The sequence below is a fragment of the Erinaceus europaeus genome, chromosome 21 (genome assembly GCF_950295315.1).
Source record: "Erinaceus europaeus chromosome 21, mEriEur2.1, whole genome shotgun sequence".
NCBI lineage: Eukaryota > Metazoa > Chordata > Mammalia > Eulipotyphla > Erinaceidae > Erinaceus > Erinaceus europaeus.
Genome location: NC_080182.1, coordinates 38,966,494 through 38,991,414, shown reverse-complemented (window position 1 = coordinate 38,991,414; position 24,921 = coordinate 38,966,494). Strand labels below are relative to the sequence as shown.

The window sequence follows — 24,921 nt, the reverse complement described above, 5'->3', positions numbered from 1 at the left end:
GTCTCTCACCATCTATGTAAAAAGAAAGTGTCGGAAGTGGTGGCACAAAGGAGGTGTACAGGCAGAGTTTGCAAGATAATTTTCTGGTGGCAGAAAATTCAATTAAGTTAATAGAATAAAGAACAAAGGGCTAGGGGACTGGAGCGAGCATAATGGTTATGCTATCTAAAAGACGTTCATGCCTGAGGCTCTGAGGATACAGGTTAAATCCCAACACCACCATAAACCAGAGTTGAGCAGTGCTCTGGTAAAAGAAACAACAAGAGGGGCTGGGGTGTGGTTGCAGGAAAAAGTCACTACCACATCAAAGGACTTTCAGTCACAAGGGCCTGGTGGAAACTTAAGAAGCTTCCAGACTATGAGACAAAGTGTCCATCCTTGTAAATATCTGCATTGCTTATCTTAAAATGGTACCTCGGGGGCTGGGAAGACAGCATAATGGCTATGCAAAAGGCTTTCATGCCTGAGGCTCTGAGGTCCCAGTTGAGCCGGAAGTACCACCATAAGCCAGAGTTGATCAGGGTTCTGGTCTTTCTCTATATATCTTCCTTTCATTAACATTAAAATACACACACACACACACACATTACCCCTCACCCCACCCTACCCCACTCCACCTCATTGGGCTTCCTCTGCCTCTCTATTCCAAATTCTGTTAGATTACCGTAATTTGTGAGCTGGGGGAAGCGAAGGGGAGAACAGAGTTAACTTTAAATTAAGTCAGATTCATGACAGCACTGGGGACTGACTGCCAAACATGGCCAGGAGCCTTGGAGTTATAAACAAAGAATATTAAGATGGATAAACATCTCTGGGATTCTGACCAGGAACAAAAAATACAATGGGGTGGGAGGGAAAAAACAAACAAACAAACTACAACCTGGGTGGGTCTGAAGGGCACCTGGCAAATACATAAATTGTTTACTGGAACTTCTCTCATGAGTGCTACTTGCTTTTTTATTTTCCACCAGAGGTATTGCTGGGGCCTGGTGACTGAGTAAGGAAACCACAGATACCAGCAGTCATCACTATTATTTTTTTTTTTTTCTTTCAATTTTTTTACTGTTTTGTTTTTTGATATTTTTCTTTTATGTTTGCTTGCTTGTTTTTGATAGGACAGAGAGAAATTGTGAGAGGATGGAGGTGTAGAATGGGAGAGAGACAGAGAGACACCTGCAACACTGCTTCTCCACTCATGAAGCTTCTCATCTCCCCACTCCAAGCCCGGGGGACTGGAGGCTTCAACCTGCTCCTTGCACATGGTGATATGTGATCCCTACCAGCTACACAGCCATCTCACTCCTCCATTGTCCTTTTTGAAACCACTTTCTCTAAAATGGTCAATCTCTTAAAAAGGCAGAATAGTATATAATAAAAAAAGAGGGGGCCAACTAGCACACCTGGTTAAGCATATACTTAACAGTGTGCAAGGACCTGGATTCAAGCCCCTGACCCCCAACTATAGGGGGAAAGCTTCACAAGTAGTGAAGTAAGTCTGCAGCTGTCTCTCTGTCTCTCTCCCTTTCTATCTCCCCTTCCCCCCTCAATTTATCTCATTTATCCAATAATAAATAAATAAATATTTAAAAAAAAAAAAGAAAGAAAATGTAATGAGCTTGTGAGAATGAGATCTGAAATCAAATTATGAATTTACCGTTAACAAATTGAGTGGTCTTAACTAAGTAAGTTGACCTCTCTGGACCTTGTTTTTTTCTTTTTGTTTCTTTTCTTTTTTTTTTTTTTTTTCCTCAAGGGTTATTGCTAGGCTCGGTGCCTGCACCATGAATCCACTTTTTTCCCCCTTTTGTTGCCCTTGTTGCCATAGCCTCGTTGTGGTTACTGTCATTGCCATTGTTGATGTTGTTCGTTGTTGGACAGGACAGAGAGAAATGGAGAGAGGAGGGGAAGACAGAGAGGGGGAGAGAAAGATAGACAGCTGCAGACCTGCTTCACCGCCTGTGAAGCGACTCCCCTGCAGGTGGGGAGCTGGGGACTTGAACCGGGATCCTTACGGCAGTCCTTGCGCTTTGTGCCACATGCGCTTAACCCACTGCGCCACCGCCCGACCCCTTTTTGTTTCTTTTTTATTAGTGATTTACAATAGACTACAGAATGATGTGATTACAGGAGTCTAATTCTGCACCATTCCCACCACCAGATTTCTGTGTCCCCATTCCCTCCACGAGAAACTGCAGCAGTTCTCCTAAGGTCAGCGATATGGGTTGACTATTATTTCTAGAACTATCTACATTTATACACGTTTGCTCATTCTCCCCATGGCCCTGCCTTCTCTTCCTTTCCAAGTCACACCGACATCTATTACTCCTTCTGAATGCCCCTTTCCCTTTTTCCTCTTCTTTCTCTGGGTCCTGATGGAATTGAAGTTCAGAGTCCTCTGGTCATTTTCCCCTAATATTTCTCCCCCACAGGTACTATGGATCAAAATTATTTTGGGGGTGCAGAATGCGGGAGTTCTGACTTTTGTAATTGCTCTTCTGCTGGACATGGGCATTGGCGGGTCAATCCATACGCCCAGCCTGTTTCTATCTTTCCATAGTCCGGTAGCTACGCTCTGAAGAGGTGAAGCTTCAGGACACATTGGTGCGGCTGTCTGCCCAGGGAAGTCAGGAGGGAGTCACAGTAGCATCTGCAACTTGGTGCCTACAAAATGAAAAGATATCAAGCAGGACAAATTGTTTAATAAGCAGGAACCAAGAGGCAGGAATAGAACAGATGGGAATAGAGATCTTATGGTGGAAAGAAGCTAGGAAGTCTATTTTACGTATATTCCAGGGGGCTCATGACTTTACTCATTTTTGCCTAGCTGGATAGTTAACATACAAGTGGACTAAAAATACTGTCTGGGAAGATGGTGTCAGAGTTGAGAATAGGACTAGGAGAAAGAGGTCTAGGCCCATAATGTATAAAGGTGAATCCAAGGATTCCCTGACTAGGACTTCAAATGATGGAGTGGGTCTTGATTTTTGCAATTATAAACTTAAGCAATTCAAATAGTTCATTTTGCAGAGTCAGAGACTCACACATGTGTCAATTCACCAATTTAGGATATATATATATATATATATATATATAGAGAGAGAGAGAGAGAGAGAGAGAGAGAGAGAGAAGAGGAGAGGAGAGGAGAGAAGAGAGAGAGACACCATAGCAGGAGAACTCCCTCTGTCCTTTGCCATCGTACCTTCCACGTGGTGCTGGAACTTGAGTCTGGGTCTTGTGCATAACATGGTATGGTTTCTACCCAGTGTTCTTTCTTTCTGATTTATGGACCATTCACTATTTTTTAAAAATATTTTCTTTGGTGGGGTCAAGTGGTCGCGCAGCAAGTTAAGTGCACATGGCATGAAGCGTAAGAACTGGCTCAAGGATCCCGATTCGAGCCTCTAGGAGCAGTAGATTTGTAGTGCAGACACTGAGCCCCAGCAATAACCCTGGAGGCAAAAAAGAAAGAAAGAAAGAAAGAAAGAAAGAAAGAGAGAAAAAAGAAACATAAAAATATTTTCTTTTTTTTCCCCTCTGTTACTTTCTTTAACATTTTTTAAATATTTTATTATTGGATAGAAACAGAAATTGAGAGGGGGTGGGGAGATAGAGGAGAAAGACACAGAGAGACACCTGCAGTCCTGCTTCACCACTCATGAAGCTTCCCCCCTGCAGGTGAGAGCCAGGGGTTTGAACTCAGGTCCTTGCACCCTAAATGTATTCACTTAACTAGGTATGCCACTGCCTGGACCCCTGCTCATTATTTTTGAATCCAATTGGTGATTCTGACTTATGGTGGTGCGGGGGACTGAACCTGCGACTTAAGAGCCTCAGACGTAGCAGTCTTTATCATCATACTATCTCCTCAACCCAGACTAGCTCATTGTTTAAAAATTCTATCTAGTTCTTAATGCCATTCAGCTAGATTCAGACGACCCTAAAACAGATCCTGGATACTAGGTCATCCTGGGAGATAGGACTAGGAAACTTAACAACAAAACAGGAAAATTAACCATCAAAGAATCCAACAGAGAGATAGTAAGTAATCAAACTAGTTAGCACTATGCACAGTAGTTCAAGCCCATTACCAATGGAGACACTGCAGAAGAGCCCTTTGCAGTAGAAACAGACTACAAGTCAAACTGTTAGTTTTAAATTTCCTCTGAGCTACATGGTAAAAAGTAAAAAGAAACAGGTCTAGTCAGTCATAGTTTAGTGGACCTATTATAGCCATTTGAATATATAAAAATTTCTAATGGGATACTTACAATTTTTTATAACCAGGTGTGTTTTTTTTTTAAATATATACTTAGAGGACAACTTGACTTGGACGTGGACACATCCAGATATGTGCTTGGAGTTTATCAAGTAGGCAGTTGGAAAAATAAACTCATAGAGCCCAGTTTTTCCAAACATACTGAAAAGTTTCCCAATGACAGAAATGTGTATTTTTTTATTTAAATTTATGAAAAATAAAATAGAAAATTCACTTCCTCAGTGAACCCTAGACACAGTCTGGAAGTTCAGTCCCCACATGTGGCTCCTAGCTCTGTGTTGGATAGAACAGAGGTAGAAGGTGACTCAGGTTCTTCTACCTGAAGGGCTCAGAAGCTGGGACAGACAGTTATCCACTCCACAGACCATCCCTGCTTAATGACTGTTTCTTACAGCCGTTGACAGCTGCGCTCACAACTGAGCTTGCTCACCACCAGAACAAAGCTTCCTGCAGACGGGTGCAGGTGCTCACAGTGAGTGGCCTTCTGCACATCGCGATGAATGCCAAGAGCATGTGAGCAGAGCAGTGACAGCGTCTGCTCCACCAGACAACCTCTAGTTTGTCATAGACTGTCTTTTTCTTTTTCTTTTTCTTTTTTTTAATCAAGGCTCTTAGAGAGTTCTTGGAAGAATATGACAAATTAATTTTCAATTTTATTTTCTGTTTTAGACATCTCTCACTCAAGTTTCTTTCCTTGGTCATGAATGGTATACTATGTGTCAGAGGTTCGGTCATGTTTAGCCTGTCATGTTTAGCTCCATTTCCCTTACTGCTGATGTGCAGTGAACTTAGGGAGGGGAAGAGAACTGATACCTACTATGGCCAACACCACCATAGTCTCTAAACTCTCATCTGTTTTCAGGCAAAAGAATTTAATAGCCAACTCAACATTCTACTTACTTGGATATCTACACCTTTTCCTTTTTCTTTTCTTTTTTTTTTATTATCTTTATTTACTTAATTGGATAGAGACAGCCAGAAATAGAGAGGGAAGGAGGAGATAGAGAGGGAAAGAGACAGAGAGACACCTGCAGCCCTACTTCACCACTTGTGAAGCTTTCCCCCTGCAGATGGGGGCCAGGGGCTCGAACCTGGATCCTTGCGCATTGTAACATGTGCGCTCAACCAGGTGCGCCACCACCTAGCCCCATCTACACCTTTTTCAATAAAGAAATCCTGAGTTTCATGTCCTCAGGAGACCCACTGGGATGCACTGGATCGACCTTCTCGTGGTGCATCCCGTGAGTACCCATTTATTGGGGAAACTGATGATCCTTCCTAGCCGACTGAATCCACATGGATCCCAGTCACTTTCAAAGCCAGCAACAAGCAGACATCAGGCTCAACCTGACGCTGTTGACTGGCTACGGAAGAAGGGCAAACGCTAGAAGAAGAAGAAGGAGACCCACTCAAACTTGCGCATGAGTTTGTCTGATGCTCTAGTCTCTCCCCCAAGAGTCCCTGCTCACAGTATGTCTTTATTTCCAGATGTAGAACTTAGTCCAGCCAGCCCACTTCGCTGGTGACTATACCATGAAGCTGTTCACCACTGAGCCTTAAAGCACTGTCCCTACCCAGTTTGTTCCTCAGTGCATCTCTTGGGTCAGGTAGTCCAGATTCCAGGTTCTGTTTGGTTCTCAACTCCTTCCTCCAGGTTATGCCACACACACAGCAGGATGTGGTTCCAAACCTCTGCCTCTCTGCTCTCTACCATCCCATAGCACTGACCCAGGTCATCAGCACAGATTCAAAATATGATGGTGTCTAACAGCAACTAAGGCACAGAAGTGATCACCCCCATTTTTTTGGTTCTGTTCTGCATTACAAAGTTACATTCACTTCTTACGATTGTGATCTCAATGTGTCAGCTTTTGCTGAAGATGATTCATAGCTGGCGTACATGTATTGGAAAGAGAAAGAACACAGGACATGGGGTCAGGAAGACGAATCAGTGGAAGGGTGCATCCAAGGCGAGTGTGAGACTCTTGGTTCCATACCAGATCACACATAACAGAGAAGTGTACTGATCTCTTTCTTTCTGTCTCTCTCTCTCTTTTAAAATTATTTATTTTTATTGTCTTTATTTATTGATAGACAGCCAGAAATCAAGAGGGAAGGGGGAGATAAGAAGAGAGACAGAGAGACACCGGCAGACCTTCTTCACAACTCATGAAGCTTTCCCCCTGCGAGTGGGAACTGGGAGGCTCAAACCCAGGTCGCTAAACATTTTTTAAATGTGTTTATTATCTTTATTTATTGGACAGAGACAGTCAGAAATTGAGAGGGTAGGGGAGACAGAGAGGGAGAGAGAAAGGGAGACACCTGCAGACCTGCTTCACTGTTTGTGAAGCTTTCCCCATGCAGGTGGGGACTGGAGGCTCAAACCTGGGTCCTTGAGCACTGTAACATGTGTGCTCAACCAGGTGCACCACCACCCGATCCCTCACTGAACATTTTTTTTTTGTTTATAAAATGGAAATATTGACAAGACTACGGGGGTAGATTTCCATGCAATTCCCACCACCAGAACTCCATATCCAATCTCCTCCCTATTCTGATAAGTTCTGTTGTTTTCGCCGGGCTGGCTTCACAGGCGGGTAACAGACGACCAGGGATTCATGGTTGAGCTGTACGCAGTATCTCTTTATTCATGCAGGATGCAGCACAATCTAAGCCGAGCTAAGCTAAACTAAACTAAAGTACCCTAAAACTCACAATGCTGTCTTTATATATACTTGCCAAGTAGGGTGGAAACAAGATGTGACATAGAGAGGGTGGAGAGAAAAGTGACTGTTGAAAATCAGAGTGTGACAAGGAGAGGGGGCGGGGCAAAAACATATCATGAACCAGTGGGGATTGAACCAATGCCCTGCAGTGGTTATGTAAATAGAATACAGTGGTTATGTAAATAGAATACAGTGGTTATGTAAATAGAATACAGTGTTAAGCAGGGGATATTAAATCAATGAAACAGAAGGGGTCTCATGCATACCAACAAAGTTCCCTATTCTTTATCCTTCTGGGAGTATAGACCCAGAATCATTGTGGGATGCAGAAGGTGGAAGGTCTGGCTCTGTAATTGCTTCTCCAGTGGACACGGCCATTGACAGGTAGATCCATACTCCCAGCTTGTCTCTCTCTTTCCCTAGTGGGGTGGGGATCTGGGGAGGCAGGGCTCCAGGACACATGGTGGAATTACCTGCCCAGGTCCCGAAACACCTTAACATTTAAACCCAACCAGATGCGCTCTCTCTCCCTCTCTCTCTCTCTCTCTCTTTCTCTCTTCTCAACAATAAATAAAACACTGAAAGAAATTATAGGACAATGCTTCTTACTAAGTAATTTTCATGCAACTTTGAAAAATAAGACTCAAATATATGCTGGAGGATGTGAGGGTGAGGGTGGTCAGGCTGTGATACCTGTCACCTCATGGATTGTCAGGGTTGATTCTGCTGATATTATCACACATAATAGGCCCCTGGACATATACTCTTGATTATAAAGTTGAACAGACAGAATACAAACACTACTACTTCTCTCTCTCCTAGCCTTGTCAAGTTGGCTTATAGAAAGACTTTGAGCTTATCCTCCTTCCACTCTCCTCCTCCTTTCTTTTCTCTCTTCTTTTTTTCTTGGTGGATATATATATATATATAGAAGCGAGAGAGAAAAACAGAAAGAAGGAGGGATACCTGCAGCTTCTCCTCTACAGATGGGGACTGGGAACTTCAACTGTGGCCTTGGAACTTGATAGCATGTTCTGTGCTCTGCTCTGCTAAGTGTACCACCGCTATGGCATCTCAATGTTCTTTGCTTTTAGCCTCACAACTCTTCAATTCCTTTGCAAAGTTGTCTTCTCTATATATCTTTCATTTTTACTCTGGCTAATTTCCTCAGATCTCTTTCCTCGTATCTACCTCTTCTTCCCAATGGTCTCTAATTGGTTGTACGTTATTATAGAAAATATAGAAATTCATTTGCTCAATCTTTTTTTTTCCTCAGTGATACTGACCTCTACTTGTATTTCAGTACAATCACTTTCTTCTCATCTTAAAGAATTAAATAAGCCTACTTTATAGTATGTGCATTTTTTTACTTTCTCTATGACTTCTAGTGCTAATTTGTTTGTTTGCTTAACATGGTGGCTTGTTTTTCTGGACAGTTCATAGTTACAACAAACTAATATTCAATGAGGTATTTACAAGAGAATTCCTGGTGCTCAGAATAATGAAAGCATGCATATAAACAGGTTCTGTGCAAGCTGGGAATATGGATCCAACTGCCAAAGCCCATGTCCAGTAGAGAAGCAATTACAAAAGCCAGAATTCCCACTTCCTGCACCCCAAAGAGAATGTTAGTCCATAGTCCCACAGGGAAAAACCATTGGGATGTTTCCAATGGAAGGGATGGGACACTGAACTCAGATGGTGGGAACTATATGGAATTACAATTATGTAACATGAACTATGACAATTATATCCCTTAAAATCTTGTATGTTCATATTAAATCACTAATAAAAAATAAAAGATTAACTAAAATAAAATGGTTTTGTGTTTTCCCTGCTCTGGTATTGTAGTGCCTCTTCATCTTTTTCTGAAACAAAACAATGAGCTTAAGAAGTAAAGATGGAGAGATAAAACACAAAGACAAACTTGGACTGTCATATAAATGCAGCTTCTTTTTCTCTCTACAGTACCTGCGTTCCGATCAACTGAAATCTTCCTCCACCACAGAACGTCAGGTCCCCAAAGCCCTCCGACCCCTTCTCATATTCCTCCTTTAAAATAGCCCTGCTGCAAAAGATCACAACTAGTCTAAGAATTAAAAAAAAAAAAAAAAAAAAGATAGGGAGAAACTTTGACTTATCTTACTTCTCCTTCAGAAAAATAGGAACCTTAGAGTCAGATAATCCTCATCGTTGTAAGCAAACTAAATCCCTAACTGCCTTAAACAGAGCCACAATTACAAATCCAGCCCCCTTGGACTTTAAGCCTTCATAATTCCTGAAATTATGTCTTCCTCCTCTCTGAGACCCAAACGTCACTGTCACTTCTTTTTTCTACAACTGGGTAAGTCAGATCTTTTCCTTGAGCCTTTTCCCTGACTATCAGCCTACACTTTTCTCTTCTTGTATTTGTATAGACTATGATTTTATCATTTCAGTTAGGGATTACATTACATCCCTAACTGACAACTTCAAAAACTTGTTTTGTTTCATATTATTTATTGTCCAACAATACTGTATTGACTTTAGATCAGAGCCATTCCTTATATTCTGGTATGCTCAGTAGTTAGCAATATCTAAGTATCTAATAGCTATTTAATAAGTGAATGTCAGTCTAACAACAGATCAAATGCTATGAGTCATCAAAGAAATAGTTGAATACTGGGAAGTTTCCAGGAGCTATCTTATCTATGCAGGAATGTTAGAAAACTACTCTACTCGTAAAGATACAAAGTTAGAATAGCTATGCAAATTGCTATGGCTTTGATGATATTCCAAGAAAAGGTAGCCTTGCGGCAACGTGATCCTATATTTATTAATAAAGTAAGTCTCTGGGGATCCAACACTTTGTAAAATATCCCTATGATATTTTACACGTTTCATTATTTACTTTCCTATAGAACGACAATCTGATTTAACTCCATTTTTAAAAAAACAACTATCTCGAGTATTAGTAAAATACACTGATTAAAAGATAAATCATTTTTATTAAAACACAATACTTATTCAATGAAAATCATGAAAATACAAATAAGTAAAAAAGACGATAATTCCATAAGATCAACACTCAGAAACAGCCGTCATTAACATGTTTTACCTTCACTAGCAGATAATTGAGTCCTTATTATTATTTTTTATTTAAAATACCAAATACAGTGTTTGTGTCATTATTCAGTAATTAAAAAAAATAATTATTACATTACGTGCATGAGAGAGAAGTGTTTCACATGAGACAAAAAGAACAACTCTCTAGCGCTTACAGTGCTCAGAGTCAAACCAAGAACCTCAGGCATAGAAGGCCAGTTCTGTTTTTAGCTCTAGTTCCCAGCACACTGTTAGACCAAATTATTTTGTAATTTATATTCCAATTTAATATTTCATATTTCACTTAATATTTCACATCATATTTTCTACATTATTTCCTTGTGATAGTGAAAGAGATTTTATAGATCTGAATACATTATAATTTATTATTTAGTTTCCATGTTTGGACATTAGAGTGTTTCCAGTTTTTACCCAGTTGCATACCATGTTGCCATAAATATTCTTTTAAAAATTTTTTTCCAACTTCTTTTTTTTAATCAGTGATTGAATAATGATCAACAAGATTGTGGGATAAGAGGGGTACAATTCCCACCACCAGACTGACATGTCCTCTTTTTTTTTTTTTTTTTAAGATTTACTTATAACACAAGAGAGAGAAGGAACAAGACAGAACCACAGCATCATCCCAGTACATGGAATGCCAGGGATCAAACTCAGTACCCCACATCTGAGTTTATCCACACTTTATCCACCGTGCCATCTCCCAGGCCACCAGAATAAATATTCATGTGCTTAATTGTGAACATGTCACTATTTCCTTAGCACAAACTGCTACAAATGAATGTTTGGCTTACAGCATAAATGCCTATACATGGTCACCATTTTTAATAACATTTGCCCAACTATTGTGCCAATTTTCCTTGGGAGGCAGAAGTAGTTGAAGCAACTTTCAAACTATATGCTACTTCATAATTTTAAAGGAATCATACTTCTCCCTGGAGAGTCTCTAGAAAGTTTAAATAAAGCCACATTTTCTAGTTTTCTATTATGGGAGTGCTTTTTACCACAACTTTGATTAATTTTTTAATATTTTGCTTCCTGATATAACAAATGCTAAAACAATGCACATTATTTAGTGTAAGTTGCAAAGAAAGTACAAGGCTATCCAGAACTTTAAAAGTCCAAGAGAGCAGGGGCTATCACTTACAAGAACAATGATGGCACATATTCATTCAGTTTCTATTAATAATCTTAGAAGAACAAGTTTAAATACATTTTCTTGCTTTCTTTAGTACTACTAGTATAGTTGCAAAAACAATAATATTTTGCACTCATACTTTAGATTCAACAATTTTTATATAATAATCAACACTGGCATGTACACAAAAATTTAAAGATAGCTTTCCACTGTTTTAAAAGTTTACTTTCTTCTTTTTCATTTATCTTTATTTCATTTTTGACAGAACAGAGAGAAACTGAGATGTTTAGTAGGGAGAAAGGAAGAGAGACACCTGCAGTACTGTTTCACCTCTAATAAAGCTTCCACTCAGCTGGTGGGACTGGAGGACTGAACCCCAGGTCCTTACGCATAGTAACATGTGCATTCATGTGCATAGTAACATGTGCATTCTACAGGGTGCCTGGCCACCAGGCCCTCACTTCCATATTTATAGTAAGAAATTTCATGCAACCACTACCACCTTGACATGTTTCACTTCGGACTGTGTCCAGAGACAGCAGGTGAGAGATGTGAACCACTGCACTACCAGCCAGCCCCCAATATTTCCATTTTTAAGTAAACTTAAAAAAGAAAGAAAGAAATTTCCAGGTAGAGATGAAACCTTTCCTAGCTCATAGGACTCCTTACTTCCATTTTGGGTGGCATACTTCCTAACAAAGTCTCATAACCTAGACATAGACCAGGGCCCATGAGATAGACCACCTGTACACAGGTGTCCATAAATTAGGGAGAAATATAGACCTTAAAGCCTAAGTGCGGGGGTTGGGCGGTGGCACAGCGGGTTAAGCGCATGTGGCGCAAAGCGCAAGGACCGCCGTAAGGATCCCGGTTCGAGCCCCCGGCTCCCCACCTGCAGGGGAGTCGCTTCACAGGCGGTGAAGCAGGTCTGCAGGTGTCTATCTTTCTCTCCCCCACTCTGTCTTCCCCTCCTCTCTCCATTTCTCTCTGTCCTATCCAACAACGAATAGCGTCAACAAGGGCAATAATAATAACCACAACGAGGCTACAACAACAAGGGCAACAAAAGGGGGAAAAAATGGCCTCCAGGAGCGGTGGATTCATGGTGCAGGCACCGAGCCCAGCAATAACCCTGGAGGGAAAAAAAAAAAGCCTAAGTGCACAATAGTTCGCAGTAATTCAATAAGTGTAGCAAGCAAGTAGAAAGACCTAAAAAAAAAAAATACCATAAAGTACCTAGTCAAATAGTTTCTACTTACACCTAGATACCCTCCTCATCTACTTCCTTGCATACTTCCTCCAAGGCTAACCTTGTCAGCCAAAGTAAGGACTACAAAAGCTGGATAAGGGCAAGAGAGTGACATACTTTAATGGAGGATCTTTTGGTTACTACCAGGCCACCCCATCACCTGGGGCCCTAGTCAGGGAGTCCTGAGATTCCCACACACACATGATGGGCCTAGACCTCTAACAGTTGCCTCTATCCACTGTCACTCATGATCTCCATCAGGAACAACATAGTGTTCCCTTTTTTGGGCCCCTACAAGACCTTGACCTCCATGAGAATCAACAATGGTAGGGACAGCCCCATTCTCTGAAGGGAGGTTGGGCCAACATAATCTGCCACTCGAGGAAGCTGGGTCCTGAAAGTTAGTGCAGCCTAGAATGTTCCAAGTTGTGACCACAGAATGTGAGCTCAGACCCACTAGGATGCAGAGGTTACACAGGCTCCTGTGCTGAATATGGGCCCAGATCAAATCAGTGGGGTTTACAGTTAACAATATTTGTATTCTTTTCCCATATTTGGGAGATACTTTCTTCCCTGATTCAGCTTTCTAGTGTTATTTCCAACGCTGACACCATCTCCCCAGACAATGCCTTTGGTTCACCTGCATGTAAGCTGTTGTGCTCAGGCAAAAGTAAATAAAGTCATGGGCCTTTTGGAATATACCTAAAATAAAACTACTGGCTTTTTCCAAATCGAGATCCCAAACCTCATCTGCAAATTCTTACCTTTAGGTTCCTAATTATTAAACAATTTGTTCTGCTTTATATCCTAATGCTTTTTCAACCACTGAGTTGCAGATGCTACCATGATGCCAACCTGACTTCCCTGGGCAGACAACCCCACATCTCCAGTGCCCTGCCCCACTAGGGAAAGACAGAAACAGGCTGGGAGTATGGATCAACCTGCCAATGCCCATGTTCAGCGGGGAAGCAATTACGGAAGCCAGAACTTCCACCTTTTGCATCCCATAATGATCCTGGGTCCATACTCCCAGAGGGATAAAGAATAGGAAAGCTTTCAAAGGATGTGATGGGATATGGAGCACTGGTGGTGGAAATTGTGTGGAATTATACCCCTTATTCTATGGTCTTGTCAATATTTCTTTCTCTTTCTTTTTTTAATATTTATTTATTTTCCCTTTTGTTGCCCTTTTTTAAAAAAATTGTTGTAGTTATTATTGATGTCGTCGTTGGATAGGACAGAGAGAAATGGAGAGAGGAGGAGAGATAGAGAGGGGGAGAGAAAGACAGACACCGCAGACCTGCTTCACTGCCTGTGAAGTGACCCCCCTGCAGGTGGGGATCCTTAAGCCGGTCCTTGCACTTTACACCATGTGCGTTTAACCCGCTGCGCAACCGCCCAGCTCCCCATGGATGACTTTTTAAGTGAATTATTCCCATAATTGATGAGTATTTGAAAGGAGCCCATGTTGATGCTTCCCCCACCCTTCCGCCCCCCCCCCCCCCCGCAGCCCATAACTCACAGCCCATAGCCCATCGACAGAAAGGAGGAGAGAAAATAGACACCTGCAGACCTGCTTCACCACTTGTGAGGTGGCCCCCTCTGCAGGTGGGGAGCTGGGGGTTCAAACCCGGAGGGCAGTCCCTGCACTTTATGCCACATATGCTCACCCACTGCGCTATCGCTCAGCCCCCAATATTTCCATTTTTAAGTAATTTTTTTAAAAAAGAAAGAAATTTCCAGGTAGAATTGCCATTATTAATTATTTACATGAATTTACATATATACTCGCCACTGTGCAATTTGAAATAAACATTGATTCTATCTGAAATGGCAAAAGTGGTAAGCAAAACAATGCAAGTAAAAACAGACCAATAAGACCATGAAAAGCAGACATAAAAATATGCTAACACAACTCTAAGTTCTATGGTTTTGTTAATTGTTTCCATTTTTTGTCTTTTTGATGTTAATATACTTTTATTTCATGTGAGACAGTGACTTAATGATTTCTAGTATTTATTACTATACCATACATGACCTCACCATGATTTATGTCATTTAATTCTATTTATACATAACTATGTCTTAGTGACAGGACCCGTTAATTCTGATCTACCTGGCCTAAGATTGTAGGTAAGATAGAATTTGAAAATATATATATATTTTTAGAAATGCTTTAACAATTTAAGCCCAGGGTCAGAATTCAATCAGTTTACAAATTTGAAACAGTTTACAAATTTGAAAGTGCTGAGACTAAAGGAACTGAAATATATATATAATCTGAAGAGCAATGTAGACCATCCACTTTCAAATGGTTGAGCCATTTTAGAAAACAGTTTCCCCAAATGGACGGACCTGGAGGTAATTATGCTTAGTGAGAAAAGTACAGAGGTGAGAGAACTATAGGATGGTTTCCTTCAGGCGTGTAATACAGATCATTAAAATACACAAACTGGAAGCAGCAGCAAGAAATAGCAAAGATAATAAGCCAATCAAGCTTTCTCACACCTTGCGAGAATCACAAGCATGTGTGCGGGAGGAGGGGGCAGGCCACAGAACTTTGGTGGTCCTGCAGTGTGACCCTCTGCCTCTAAAATCTTATTATTCTGTAAACCATTATCAAATCACAAATTAAAAAATAAGTGAAACCTAGTCTCCTTTACCCTTTAAAGATGTAAAAAAAAAAATAGAGGGTGAAATGAACTCTTATTTCTTTTCCTGCTCAACTGAACTCAAACTTAGGTGACTAAATCACTCACTACAAGGTTGCCTTGGGAGCAAATAGCCCTTTGAACCTAGTACTGCATTCTTGAAGAATTCTTACACAAATGCTGTATTTTTATAGTATAAAGGAGACAAAGTTGGCATCTAGCAAAAAAGAAACACTTTATTGATCCCTAAAGAGACATTAAGAAAGCCAAGGATGGCATAAGCAGTCTGTTTGGCACTGATGAGAGTGCAAGGAAAAGCTTTTACTAAATAGGACTGTGCCCACCAGGATGCAGAAATTGGAGTACTTGATCTCATCTCGCTATTTGCAATATTATTTATTCTTTCTGCACATTGGGGGATTTAAGACAAGCAGCACTGATTCTTAAAAAAAAGAAATAGTGGATAAAAGAACTGATCAGTGATTAACAACATCAGGTCTACCTGGATCAAGTACATCACAATACATATCACAATCATATGTAAGATTGCCAGCATGCCTACAGACCACTGATTGAAGTGTTTTGAAAAATGTTTCCAAGTTTAAAAACATGGAATGCATATTACACCTCAGAATCTTCCTTTAATGCACAAATGTATGCTTAATGTTTTAGTGTCCTTTGTGTAATACTCTAAATTGCAAAATGTGTATATATTGATGAGAAAGAGTTGTCTATGCTACAAGCAAATTAACCTTTTTTTGTTAACTTAATTTTTGCTAACTTAAATTTTCGGAAACTTTTTTTTGTTTTGTTTTGTTTTGCTTTGCTTTGTATATTGAGTATACATTGGAAAAGGGATAAGTTACTTTCCAGGAACAATTAGTTACAATGTACAAGGACTCAGTTCCCCAGTTCCCACCTACTCGGGGAAGTTCCCTTCAGCGCTGCAGGTATCTTTCTCTCTCCCTCTCTAGTTCCTCTTCCCCCCTCACTTTCTCTCTGTCCAATCAAATAAATAAATACTTCAAAAAGAAAATATTGTGTTTTTCTCTATCTAGTGAAAGACTATAACTTGATACACTAGATTTTCAATTAAAACTTCAAAAACATCTAGTGAATGCCTGAATAGTTTATCTCTGACTTCATCTCAGTGAGTACAGTAATGTCTTATTTTGATTACTGTGTTTCTTCTGTTTGACTCATTTACCTCTGTTCATATAGAGATTCTGTGCATTCCCACGTGTCCTTAAACCTGTAGCCAGAGAGAGTAGTGCAGCATCGGGTTAAGCGCACGTGGTGCAAAGCGCAAGGACCAGCATAAGGATCCCAGTTTGAGCCCCGGCTCCCGGACCTGCAGGGGAGTCGCTTCACAGGTGGTGAAGCAGGTCTGCAGGTTTCTATCTTTCTCTCCCCCTCTCTGTCTTCCCCTTTTCTCTCTATTTCTCTCTGTCCTATCCAATAATGAAGACAGACAACAATAATAACTACAACAACAATAAAAAAAGGGCAACAAAAAGGGAATAAATAAATATTAAAAAAAAAAAAGCCTGTAGCCAGAAAGCACTTGCCTTCTGTTGACTCTACCAACAAAAGACCTCAGAAAGAGTCTTAGGTGCTTGCCAACCAGAAGCAAGCAGCATGATCTCATCTGGAAATTCACCAGATAACTAAAAAATAGCTCATGCTCCCAAATCTACTGTATGGGAATCTGCATTTTAATCAAACACCCAATTTATAGCACCAAAAATCAAAATTTCAGAATCATTGTCCTAGAGTACATCTGCTTACATTTACAAGTTTACTCTTCCATATGTTGGGGGCTCATCTCCAGAGCTATTCTTCTGTTTGGAAAGAGAGCAGTTACAAAGGGGCCGGGTGGTGGCACACCTGGTTGAGCGCACATGTTACAATGCGCAAGGACCCAGCTTCAAGTCCCCGGCCCCCACCTGCAGGAGAAAGATTCACAAGTGGTGAAGTAGTGTTGCAGGTGTCTCTCTGTCTCTCTCCCTCTCTATCACCCCCTTCCCTCTTGATTTCTGGCTGTCTCTATCCAATAAATAAATAATGATAATGAAAAACAATAAAAAAAAGAGAGCAGAGAGCAATTACGTCAACAATGGCCCATTTTCACGTAGACATGGAAGAATGGTAATATTTAAAAATGTACATTAAGCTCTTTCTAGGTTCTTCATATAGATTTCTAATTTTGGATAAGGAGATAGTTTTTGCTACAGAAGGCTGTAAAGAAAAAAAAAGTTAATATTTGACCTGCAATTTCCAAAACACCTTTCATTCTGTAAAAGATGAAAGATTCAAAAGTCAGCTTTTTAAAAGGAAAATGATTTCCTGACCATTTTTACCTTTCTTCCTTTTTTCACACCAGAAAACAAGTAGATGCAGATTATAAGCTCTCCACCTATTACGTAGACAGTGACTCTTTTCCTTTATTCATTTGATTTTCACGTAGCTGAACATTCACAGAAAATCTACAAAGATAGTACAGAGAAGTTCCATAAACCTTTTGCTCACCCACACATTATGTCAGCATTTTATACAACCATGATAGGTGATTGAAATGAAGAAGTCAACGTTGATACAGTGCTCTTTCTTTAGGTTCTCACTAATTTCTTTCATTTTCCACGGTGCAGTCCATGTTACCACAAGCTATGCTGTCTCTTGGTTTGTTTATTATGATCCTGGTGATTCTGAAGAGAACTGAGTAGCTGCGTGACAAAATAAATGCCCCTCAGTTTGAGTCTACTGTTTTGCTCATGGTCAGACTGAAGGTATAGGTTTAGGGGAAGAATATCAGAGGTGATGTTAGGTCATGGATGCGTATTTTTATGTGTAAAGATAAGCTGTGGAGAAGATTCCAACCAATAAATAAAAAAATATGAAAGAGAAAAGAAAACAAAAAAGAGAGGGAGGGGGGATAAAGGGGAGAGAGAGAGAGTGAGAGAGAGAGAGAGAGAGAGAGACTCCTTCTAGTCCCAAATATATGATGAGAAGAGAAGCAGGGGAAAATTACAGCAAGTGGCTAATATTATCATTAGGACTCTATTTTTCAGGATCTGTTCTACATTTTGCTTTCAGTTTTCAGAAGAAGGGCAGTTTTGTGTCATCTAGATAAGAATCAAATTCCTGGAAGCCACGGGGCTAGTGGTTCACTCTCCCAGATTTGAGTCTTAGCGCTGGTAAATCTTAACTGGTCCTGGCAGATGGGAATGCAAGAGTGTGAGCATTGATTTATAATGGTTGCTCATTTCCATAACATTAACACTCCTTCCTTGACCATAACATTACTGACTAGAATTGAGAAACAGTAATCCACATTTGCGAAGGATTTCTCACATAGATATATAAGAACTAGAGACAAAGGTAAAATATAGTGAGTGAAATAAGAAATGAGGATTCTGAGCATTCACATTCCTTGATTTCTATATCATATATTTAAAAGTACACTTATATTGATTATAAATTATATTTATATTTTCATTATTTATCTATACTGGTTACTTGCTTAGTTATATTATTTAACTTTCAACGGTTGCTGATAAACAACTGAGGTACAACACTGCTGAAAAATTAGCCACCGGTTCTCTCCAACAATCCTTTGCTTCTGGAGGCTTCTAATCATTGTGCTTTGTGTCACATCCTACGTGGCTGAGAAAGAACGGCACAGAGGCATGAAATGAATGCAAAGGCAGGCCTTAGAAAGCATTCCTATCTCCTTATGGGACTTACGAGGGAGAAAGGGATCTACAGAAATTCTCACTCCTCCAGAGAGAAAGCTGACTCAGGTTCGAGCCCAGATTCCCACCTGTAGGGGGAAACCTTTGCAATGCTATAGGTGTCTCTCTTTCTCTCTTCCTCTTTTAAAAAAATATTTATTTATTTATTTATTCCCTTTTTGTTGCCCTTGTTGTTTTATTGTTGTAGTTATTATTGTTGTCGTCATTGTTGAATAGGACAGACAGAAATGCAGAGGGGAGGGGAAGACAGAGAGGGAGAGACAAAGACAGACACCTGAAGACCTGCTTCACTGCTTGTGAAGTGACTCCCCTGCAGGTGGGGAGCCAGGGGGTCGAACCAGGATCCTTACACAGGTCCTTGTGCTTTGCGCCACCTGCATTTAACCTGCTGTGCTAAGCCTCGACTCCCTTCTCTCTTCCTCTTTATCTCCCCCTAAGGCTCTCTTGATTTCTGGCTGTCTTTATCCAATAAACAGAGATAGCTAAAACTTATTTTAAGGAAGAGGAAATAGCCACACTTAAAACCAGGAAAAATGATTCAGGCTTATGGTAACAATAGTGAGGACCAGTACACAACATTCTGAAAGGTGAGATGGGCCCCAGTCACATTTCAGTGGTCCCTCTTCCAGAGAAAGGATGAATTCAGGCTCTGTCTATTAGAAATAATTGACATCCAGAAGACACTGCACAATACAAGGGTACCACTGGATTCAGTCAGTTCCTTTCTCATATCTGAGAGGAAAAATGGAAGAGAGGTAGAAGACCGGAAGAAGACTAAGTTCTCTAAAACCTGGATCTTCAGAACATGACCCACTGGCTAGTGCCAGTCACAGTGTGTAGTCTAGCAGATGGAGACTTGTCTCAAGTGGCCTTCTCCAGGGCTCTGTTCTGGCTCCTAGGCTATTTAATATTAACATCAATGTCCTCCCAGAAACTTCTTCAAGGAAGTTCATCTACGCTGATGACATCTGCTGTGCAACTCAGGCATCCAAGTTCGACATCCTCGAGGAAACACTCACGAAAGACATGTCTCTGATATCTGATTACTGTAAAAAATGGCGACTAATCCCCAGCACTGCAAAAACGGTATCATCTGTTTTCCATCTACACCATGCCTCAGCCTTGCGTGAGCTTCATGTGCAGCTGGGCGATACGAGAATCCGGCATAAAGCCCAGCCAGTCTATCTTGGCGTTACTCTCGATCGCACCCTGTCATTTCACAAACATCTCATAAAAACTGCAGCAAAGGTGGGCGCGAGGAATCACATCATTGCAAGACTGGCCAGCTCCTCATGGGGCGCGAGCGCTTCCACACTGCGATCATCATCTCTGGCATTATGCTATTCCACTGCAGAATACTGTGCCCCAGTACGGTTCCGTAGCCCCCATGTCCACTTGGTCGATTCCAAATTATATTCCTCCATGAGGATAATTTCTGGAACCATCCGTTCCACCCCGGTTCCATGGCTGCCAGTTCTTAGCAACATCGCCCCACCAGATATTCATCGGGACGCGGCATCATCTAAGTTCATTTCCCACGTCTACGCTCAACTGGACCTGCCAATATACGCGGATATCTTCGCCCACCCTGTCCAACGCTTGACGTCTCGTCACCCAATCTGGTCCCCTACGCCTACACTGAACTTCTCTGTTCCAGACTCTTGGAAACAGAGTTGGCAGTCAGCTGAGGTCAAGAACAAACACCTAATCACAGACCCCTGCGAGCATCAACCCGGCTTTGACCTAGCACGTTATGATTGGGCCCTCCTCAATCGCTATCGAACAGGCCATGGCCGGTGCGCCGCTATGTTCCATCGCTGGGGAGCCAGAGACGACCCGAACTGCCCCTGCGGTTCCAGACAGACTATGGCCCACATAGTCAACGACTGCCACCTCTCCAGATTCAAAGGAGGTCTCGAAACTTTACATCAGGCTCAACCTGACGCTGTTGACTGGCTACGGAAGAAGGGCAAACGCTAGAAGAAGAAGAACTAGCATGAACTGAGATAAGTAGGCGAGTGTTTATGTTTAGACATTTTAATCATGTAAGGCAACAGTGCTATGACATCCGAGAATACGATCAGTGTATTTTCATTGGACAGAGAACAGTTCAAGTATGTTGAACTGGCATGGTCTGTGGTAAAAACTGCCCACAAGATACATATAGGAAGACCATATTCTTACTAGAACCATGACTGCTTAGGAAGATAATCTATTTAGAAAAGTTCACTCAGGGGGTTAAGCGCACATGGTGCAAAGCTCAAGGACCAGCGTAAGGATCCCGGTTCTAGTCCCCGGCTCCCCACCTGCAGGGGAGTCGCTTCACAGGCTGTGAAGCAGGTCTGTAGGTGTCTGTCTTTCTCACCCCCTCTCTGTCTTCCCCTCCTCTTTCCATTTCTCTCTGTCCTACCCAACAACAACGACATCAATAACCTACAACAATGTTAAACAGCAAGGGCAACAAAGGGGAAAATAAATAAAATAAATATAAAAAATTTTTTTAAAAAAAGAAAGAAAAGTTCACTCGAAAGATTTTTGGAAGCATCGCTTCTGGGTGGGAACTGAACGCTGACTACTTTGAATCATCTCTTTAAAGTGTGGTTCCTGGACCAATATCAGCGTCACCAGGGAACCTCTTAGCTATGCAGAAGTCTCCACCTGGGGTACAATCAGAAACCCTGGGAGTAGAGCCAAGTGTGTGTGTGTACCCTCCGGGTGATTCTGCTGCACGTATGAATTTGTTTTAAGAGAAAGAATTATGTTCAAGCTAGAGGACAATGAAATATTATTGATGAAGTGGAAATTATCCTTGTTTGACTATAGTGTTAAGAGTACAATCAGGCCAGGCAGAGGCATGGAAGAGAACTAAACTTCCACTGTATAGCTGAGTGATATGTAACGAGTGAGATCAAGATACTTATTCTAAGAATGAGCATAGGCCAACCCAGGTCCTTTCCACTTCTAAGCCCCTGTATTTATTTATTTACTTATTTACTACTGACAGAGAGAGAGAGAGAATAAAGAGAGAGAGAGAGAGAAAGAAAGAGAGAGAGAGAGGGAGGGAGAGAGAGAGAGAGAGGGAGAGAGAGAGAGAGAAAAAGAAAGAGAGAGAGAGAGAGAATAAAGCACCACTCTAGCATATGCAATATGCACTGCCAGGAATTAAACTTAAAGTCTTTCTCTCTATCCATTGAATCACCTCGCTGGCCACAAGTCAGCCCGCACCTTTAGGCTGACTATGCAAGGCATGCTGTTCCACAAGACAAAGAAAAACAAGGTCAGGCCACCTGGATGGCCTCAGGGTGTTTGATTGGATTCTACCCCTGTGACCAGAAAATGGGGATGGTGGTTCCTGCTGCCCTCAAGGTTGTGCTTCTGAAACCTAGGTGACTGTTTGCCTAACCTGAGGCATCTAGCAGTAACAGCCACTTTGGGAAGAGAAAGAAAGGAGAACTTCAGGATACATTACCGATTTCATTTGTAGAGAGCTTTCTGGTTACCAGGAAGTTTCTACATTTCAGGTCCCATTTGATCTCCCTTGGAACGCTGAAAGAAAACAGGACAGTAAGGGGGCTTGGTGGTAGCGCAGTGGGTTAAGTGCACATGGCGCTAAGCGCAAGGACCAGGAGGAAAGATCTGGGTCCGAGCCCCTGGCTCCCCACCTGCAGAGGAGTCCCTTCACAAGCGGTGAAGCAGGTCTGCAGGTGTCTTTCTTTCCCCCTCTGTCTCCCTTCCTTTCTTGATTTCTCTCTGTCCTGTCCAACAACAGCAGCAATAACAACACTAGTCAGAACAACAACGATAAACAAGGGCAACAAAAGGAAAAAAAAAAAAGCCTCCAGGAGCAGTGGATTCATAGTGCAGGCACTGAGTCCCATCGATAACCCTGGAGGCAAAAAAAAAAAAAAAAAAAGAGAAGAGAAAACAGGATAGAAATATTGTACACAGTTCACAGATGAAGCAACTGAAGGCGACAGAGAAAAAGTGGTTCCTCCATGATAACGCAAAAACTCTAGCCAGTCCTTATAGTAAATGCTGTTTCTACCCAATCATACTACCTTCTCTGGTGGTCCTAGTTTAAATAGTTTGTCCTATTTAATAATAAAGCACTGCCTATACATTTAGACAGTGCTTTATTTTATCTATGGTCAAATATTACCGGGTTAAGATATTTAAATAGAATCACTTTCTAAACTTGAGACTTCTTGAAAACAGGATCAAAATTCCCCTCCTTTTTTTTTTTTTTTTTGTTTGCCTCCCAGAGCACTCAGATGGTAGTTTCTGGTATATGCTCAGTAAAGCACTTAGAAATGTGTGAAGGATGGAAGAGATGAAAATTCTCCCTACTTTCAGAGCTAAGGGTTATATTCATATGGCAATTAATTGAGAAATTATTTAAATATGAAACTAGAGTTGTGTCATTTATTTGTATCCCCACAAAGGGGTTGGGAGGGTTACCACTAACAGCCAGGTTCTAGGCTCTTCATGTTATGACATTTTGTCTTGACAACCTAACAAACACTGTTATTTATATTTCCAGTCAGAGGCAGTGAGACTCAGGACTCTTCAGACACTCGCTCAAGTTCACAGATTGATGACATGTTAACGAAGGAATCAAACTCAGGTCTCTTTAACCTCAGCAAGTGACAATATGAATATATGAAATCACCCCCAGATTATAATACGACAATTAGAAATTTTCCTGTGTCTGGCTACATGAGGAATTAGTTTCTAGTAGAATAATATTCTTGAGAGCATCTTTTAAGTAATACAATCTTTTTAGCCTTATTATTGACTGATCATTAATTTTTCTACTTGCTGGCTGAATCCTTTGCTTCATTTTTCCAAAAGTGGAAAGAAAATTTATTAGTATTATATTATTTTCCTGTTCTCTCTTGGCTCAGCCATAAGTCATTGGTGGCCTGTGACTTAGACAGTAAATATGTTTTAACAAGTGATATTGTGTTATAACAGAATATACTTATTAGAAAAAAGAATGGACAGGTTTGGGATAAATTCTCTAAAAAAGAGGTGTGGGAGGATTGATAAATCCAGAAGTAGTTTCTTGAATAACCTCCAAAGGAAGGTTATTCAAAGCTTTAGCAAAAATTGAAAACTCAAGAGATATTAAAACAAATTACTCTAGTATAGAGTTCAGAATTATAATAGTTTAACCAAATAATATTGTCCAAGAATGTCAGAGGTCTTAACCGCACTGAAGCAATGATATACTCACCCCTGTGAACTCTGCGGGCAGGCCACAGAGGTCAGAGGTCTGCATCATCCTAAGAACCAAACAGACACATTCAAAGTGATTGTTCTTGCAAGTGTATGAATATCCTTCCGCTAGCACCTGACCAACACCCATCATCAGTTCAACTGGAGATATTCATTGCAAGGTCTTACAGCTTCATTATACGGTAGGACAGATAACATATCTCAAAACCTTAACAGACTTTTTGTTTGTTTGTTTCTCTTTCCAATTTCAATGAAATTGCTTCAAATAATGAAGAAATTCTGTCAAAATTTTCTAAATGAAAAAGACTCAAAGTACATTTTCAGGCTTCATGGGGTGTTTAAGTCCGAGAAAGAAAGTGACATCCAACATGCTATTCTTCCTAAAAACAAAAACAAACAAACAAAAACATCTCAGAGCTGGAAGCTAGCATAAAGTCAGATATCTAGAAAGGAGGGACAGTATGGGAAGCAGTACATGTCTTCTCTCATTTAGAGCTGGTAGCGTTAATGTTTAGTTGGCTCTTACGGGCAGACTCAATCACTCGTGTACACACACCCTTATATATCTGAGCTTCTTGAAAACAAAAACATCAGACCTCTTGTTTTTGTCACTACTTCTTGGAAAGTAGAGTTCAGAAGTGCTCTTTTTACCAAAGAGAGGTAGGTTCCTAGAAATGTCCTCACTGGGGAATTCATAGCAGGGACAAAGCCAGCTCCACATACAGAAACAACACTTCCTGCTGATGGGTGTGCCTGTCTAAGGACTAGCTGGTACTGACACCTGGT

The 24,921-nt window shown here is 41.0% G+C and overlaps 1 long non-coding RNA gene across 1 annotated transcript; it reads right to left on the bottom strand.

Annotated features, from left to right (window-relative positions):
- Positions 1-1,589: 1,589 nt before the first annotated feature.
- LOC132535258 (uncharacterized) lies at positions 1,590-24,210 on the bottom strand. Its single transcript, XR_009547027.1, has 3 exons — positions 24,134-24,210; positions 22,367-22,443; positions 1,590-2,661 (listed from the first exon to the last, which is right to left on the bottom strand). It is a non-coding gene; the product is annotated as an uncharacterized LOC132535258 (long non-coding RNA).
- Positions 24,211-24,921: the final 711 nt, after the last annotated feature.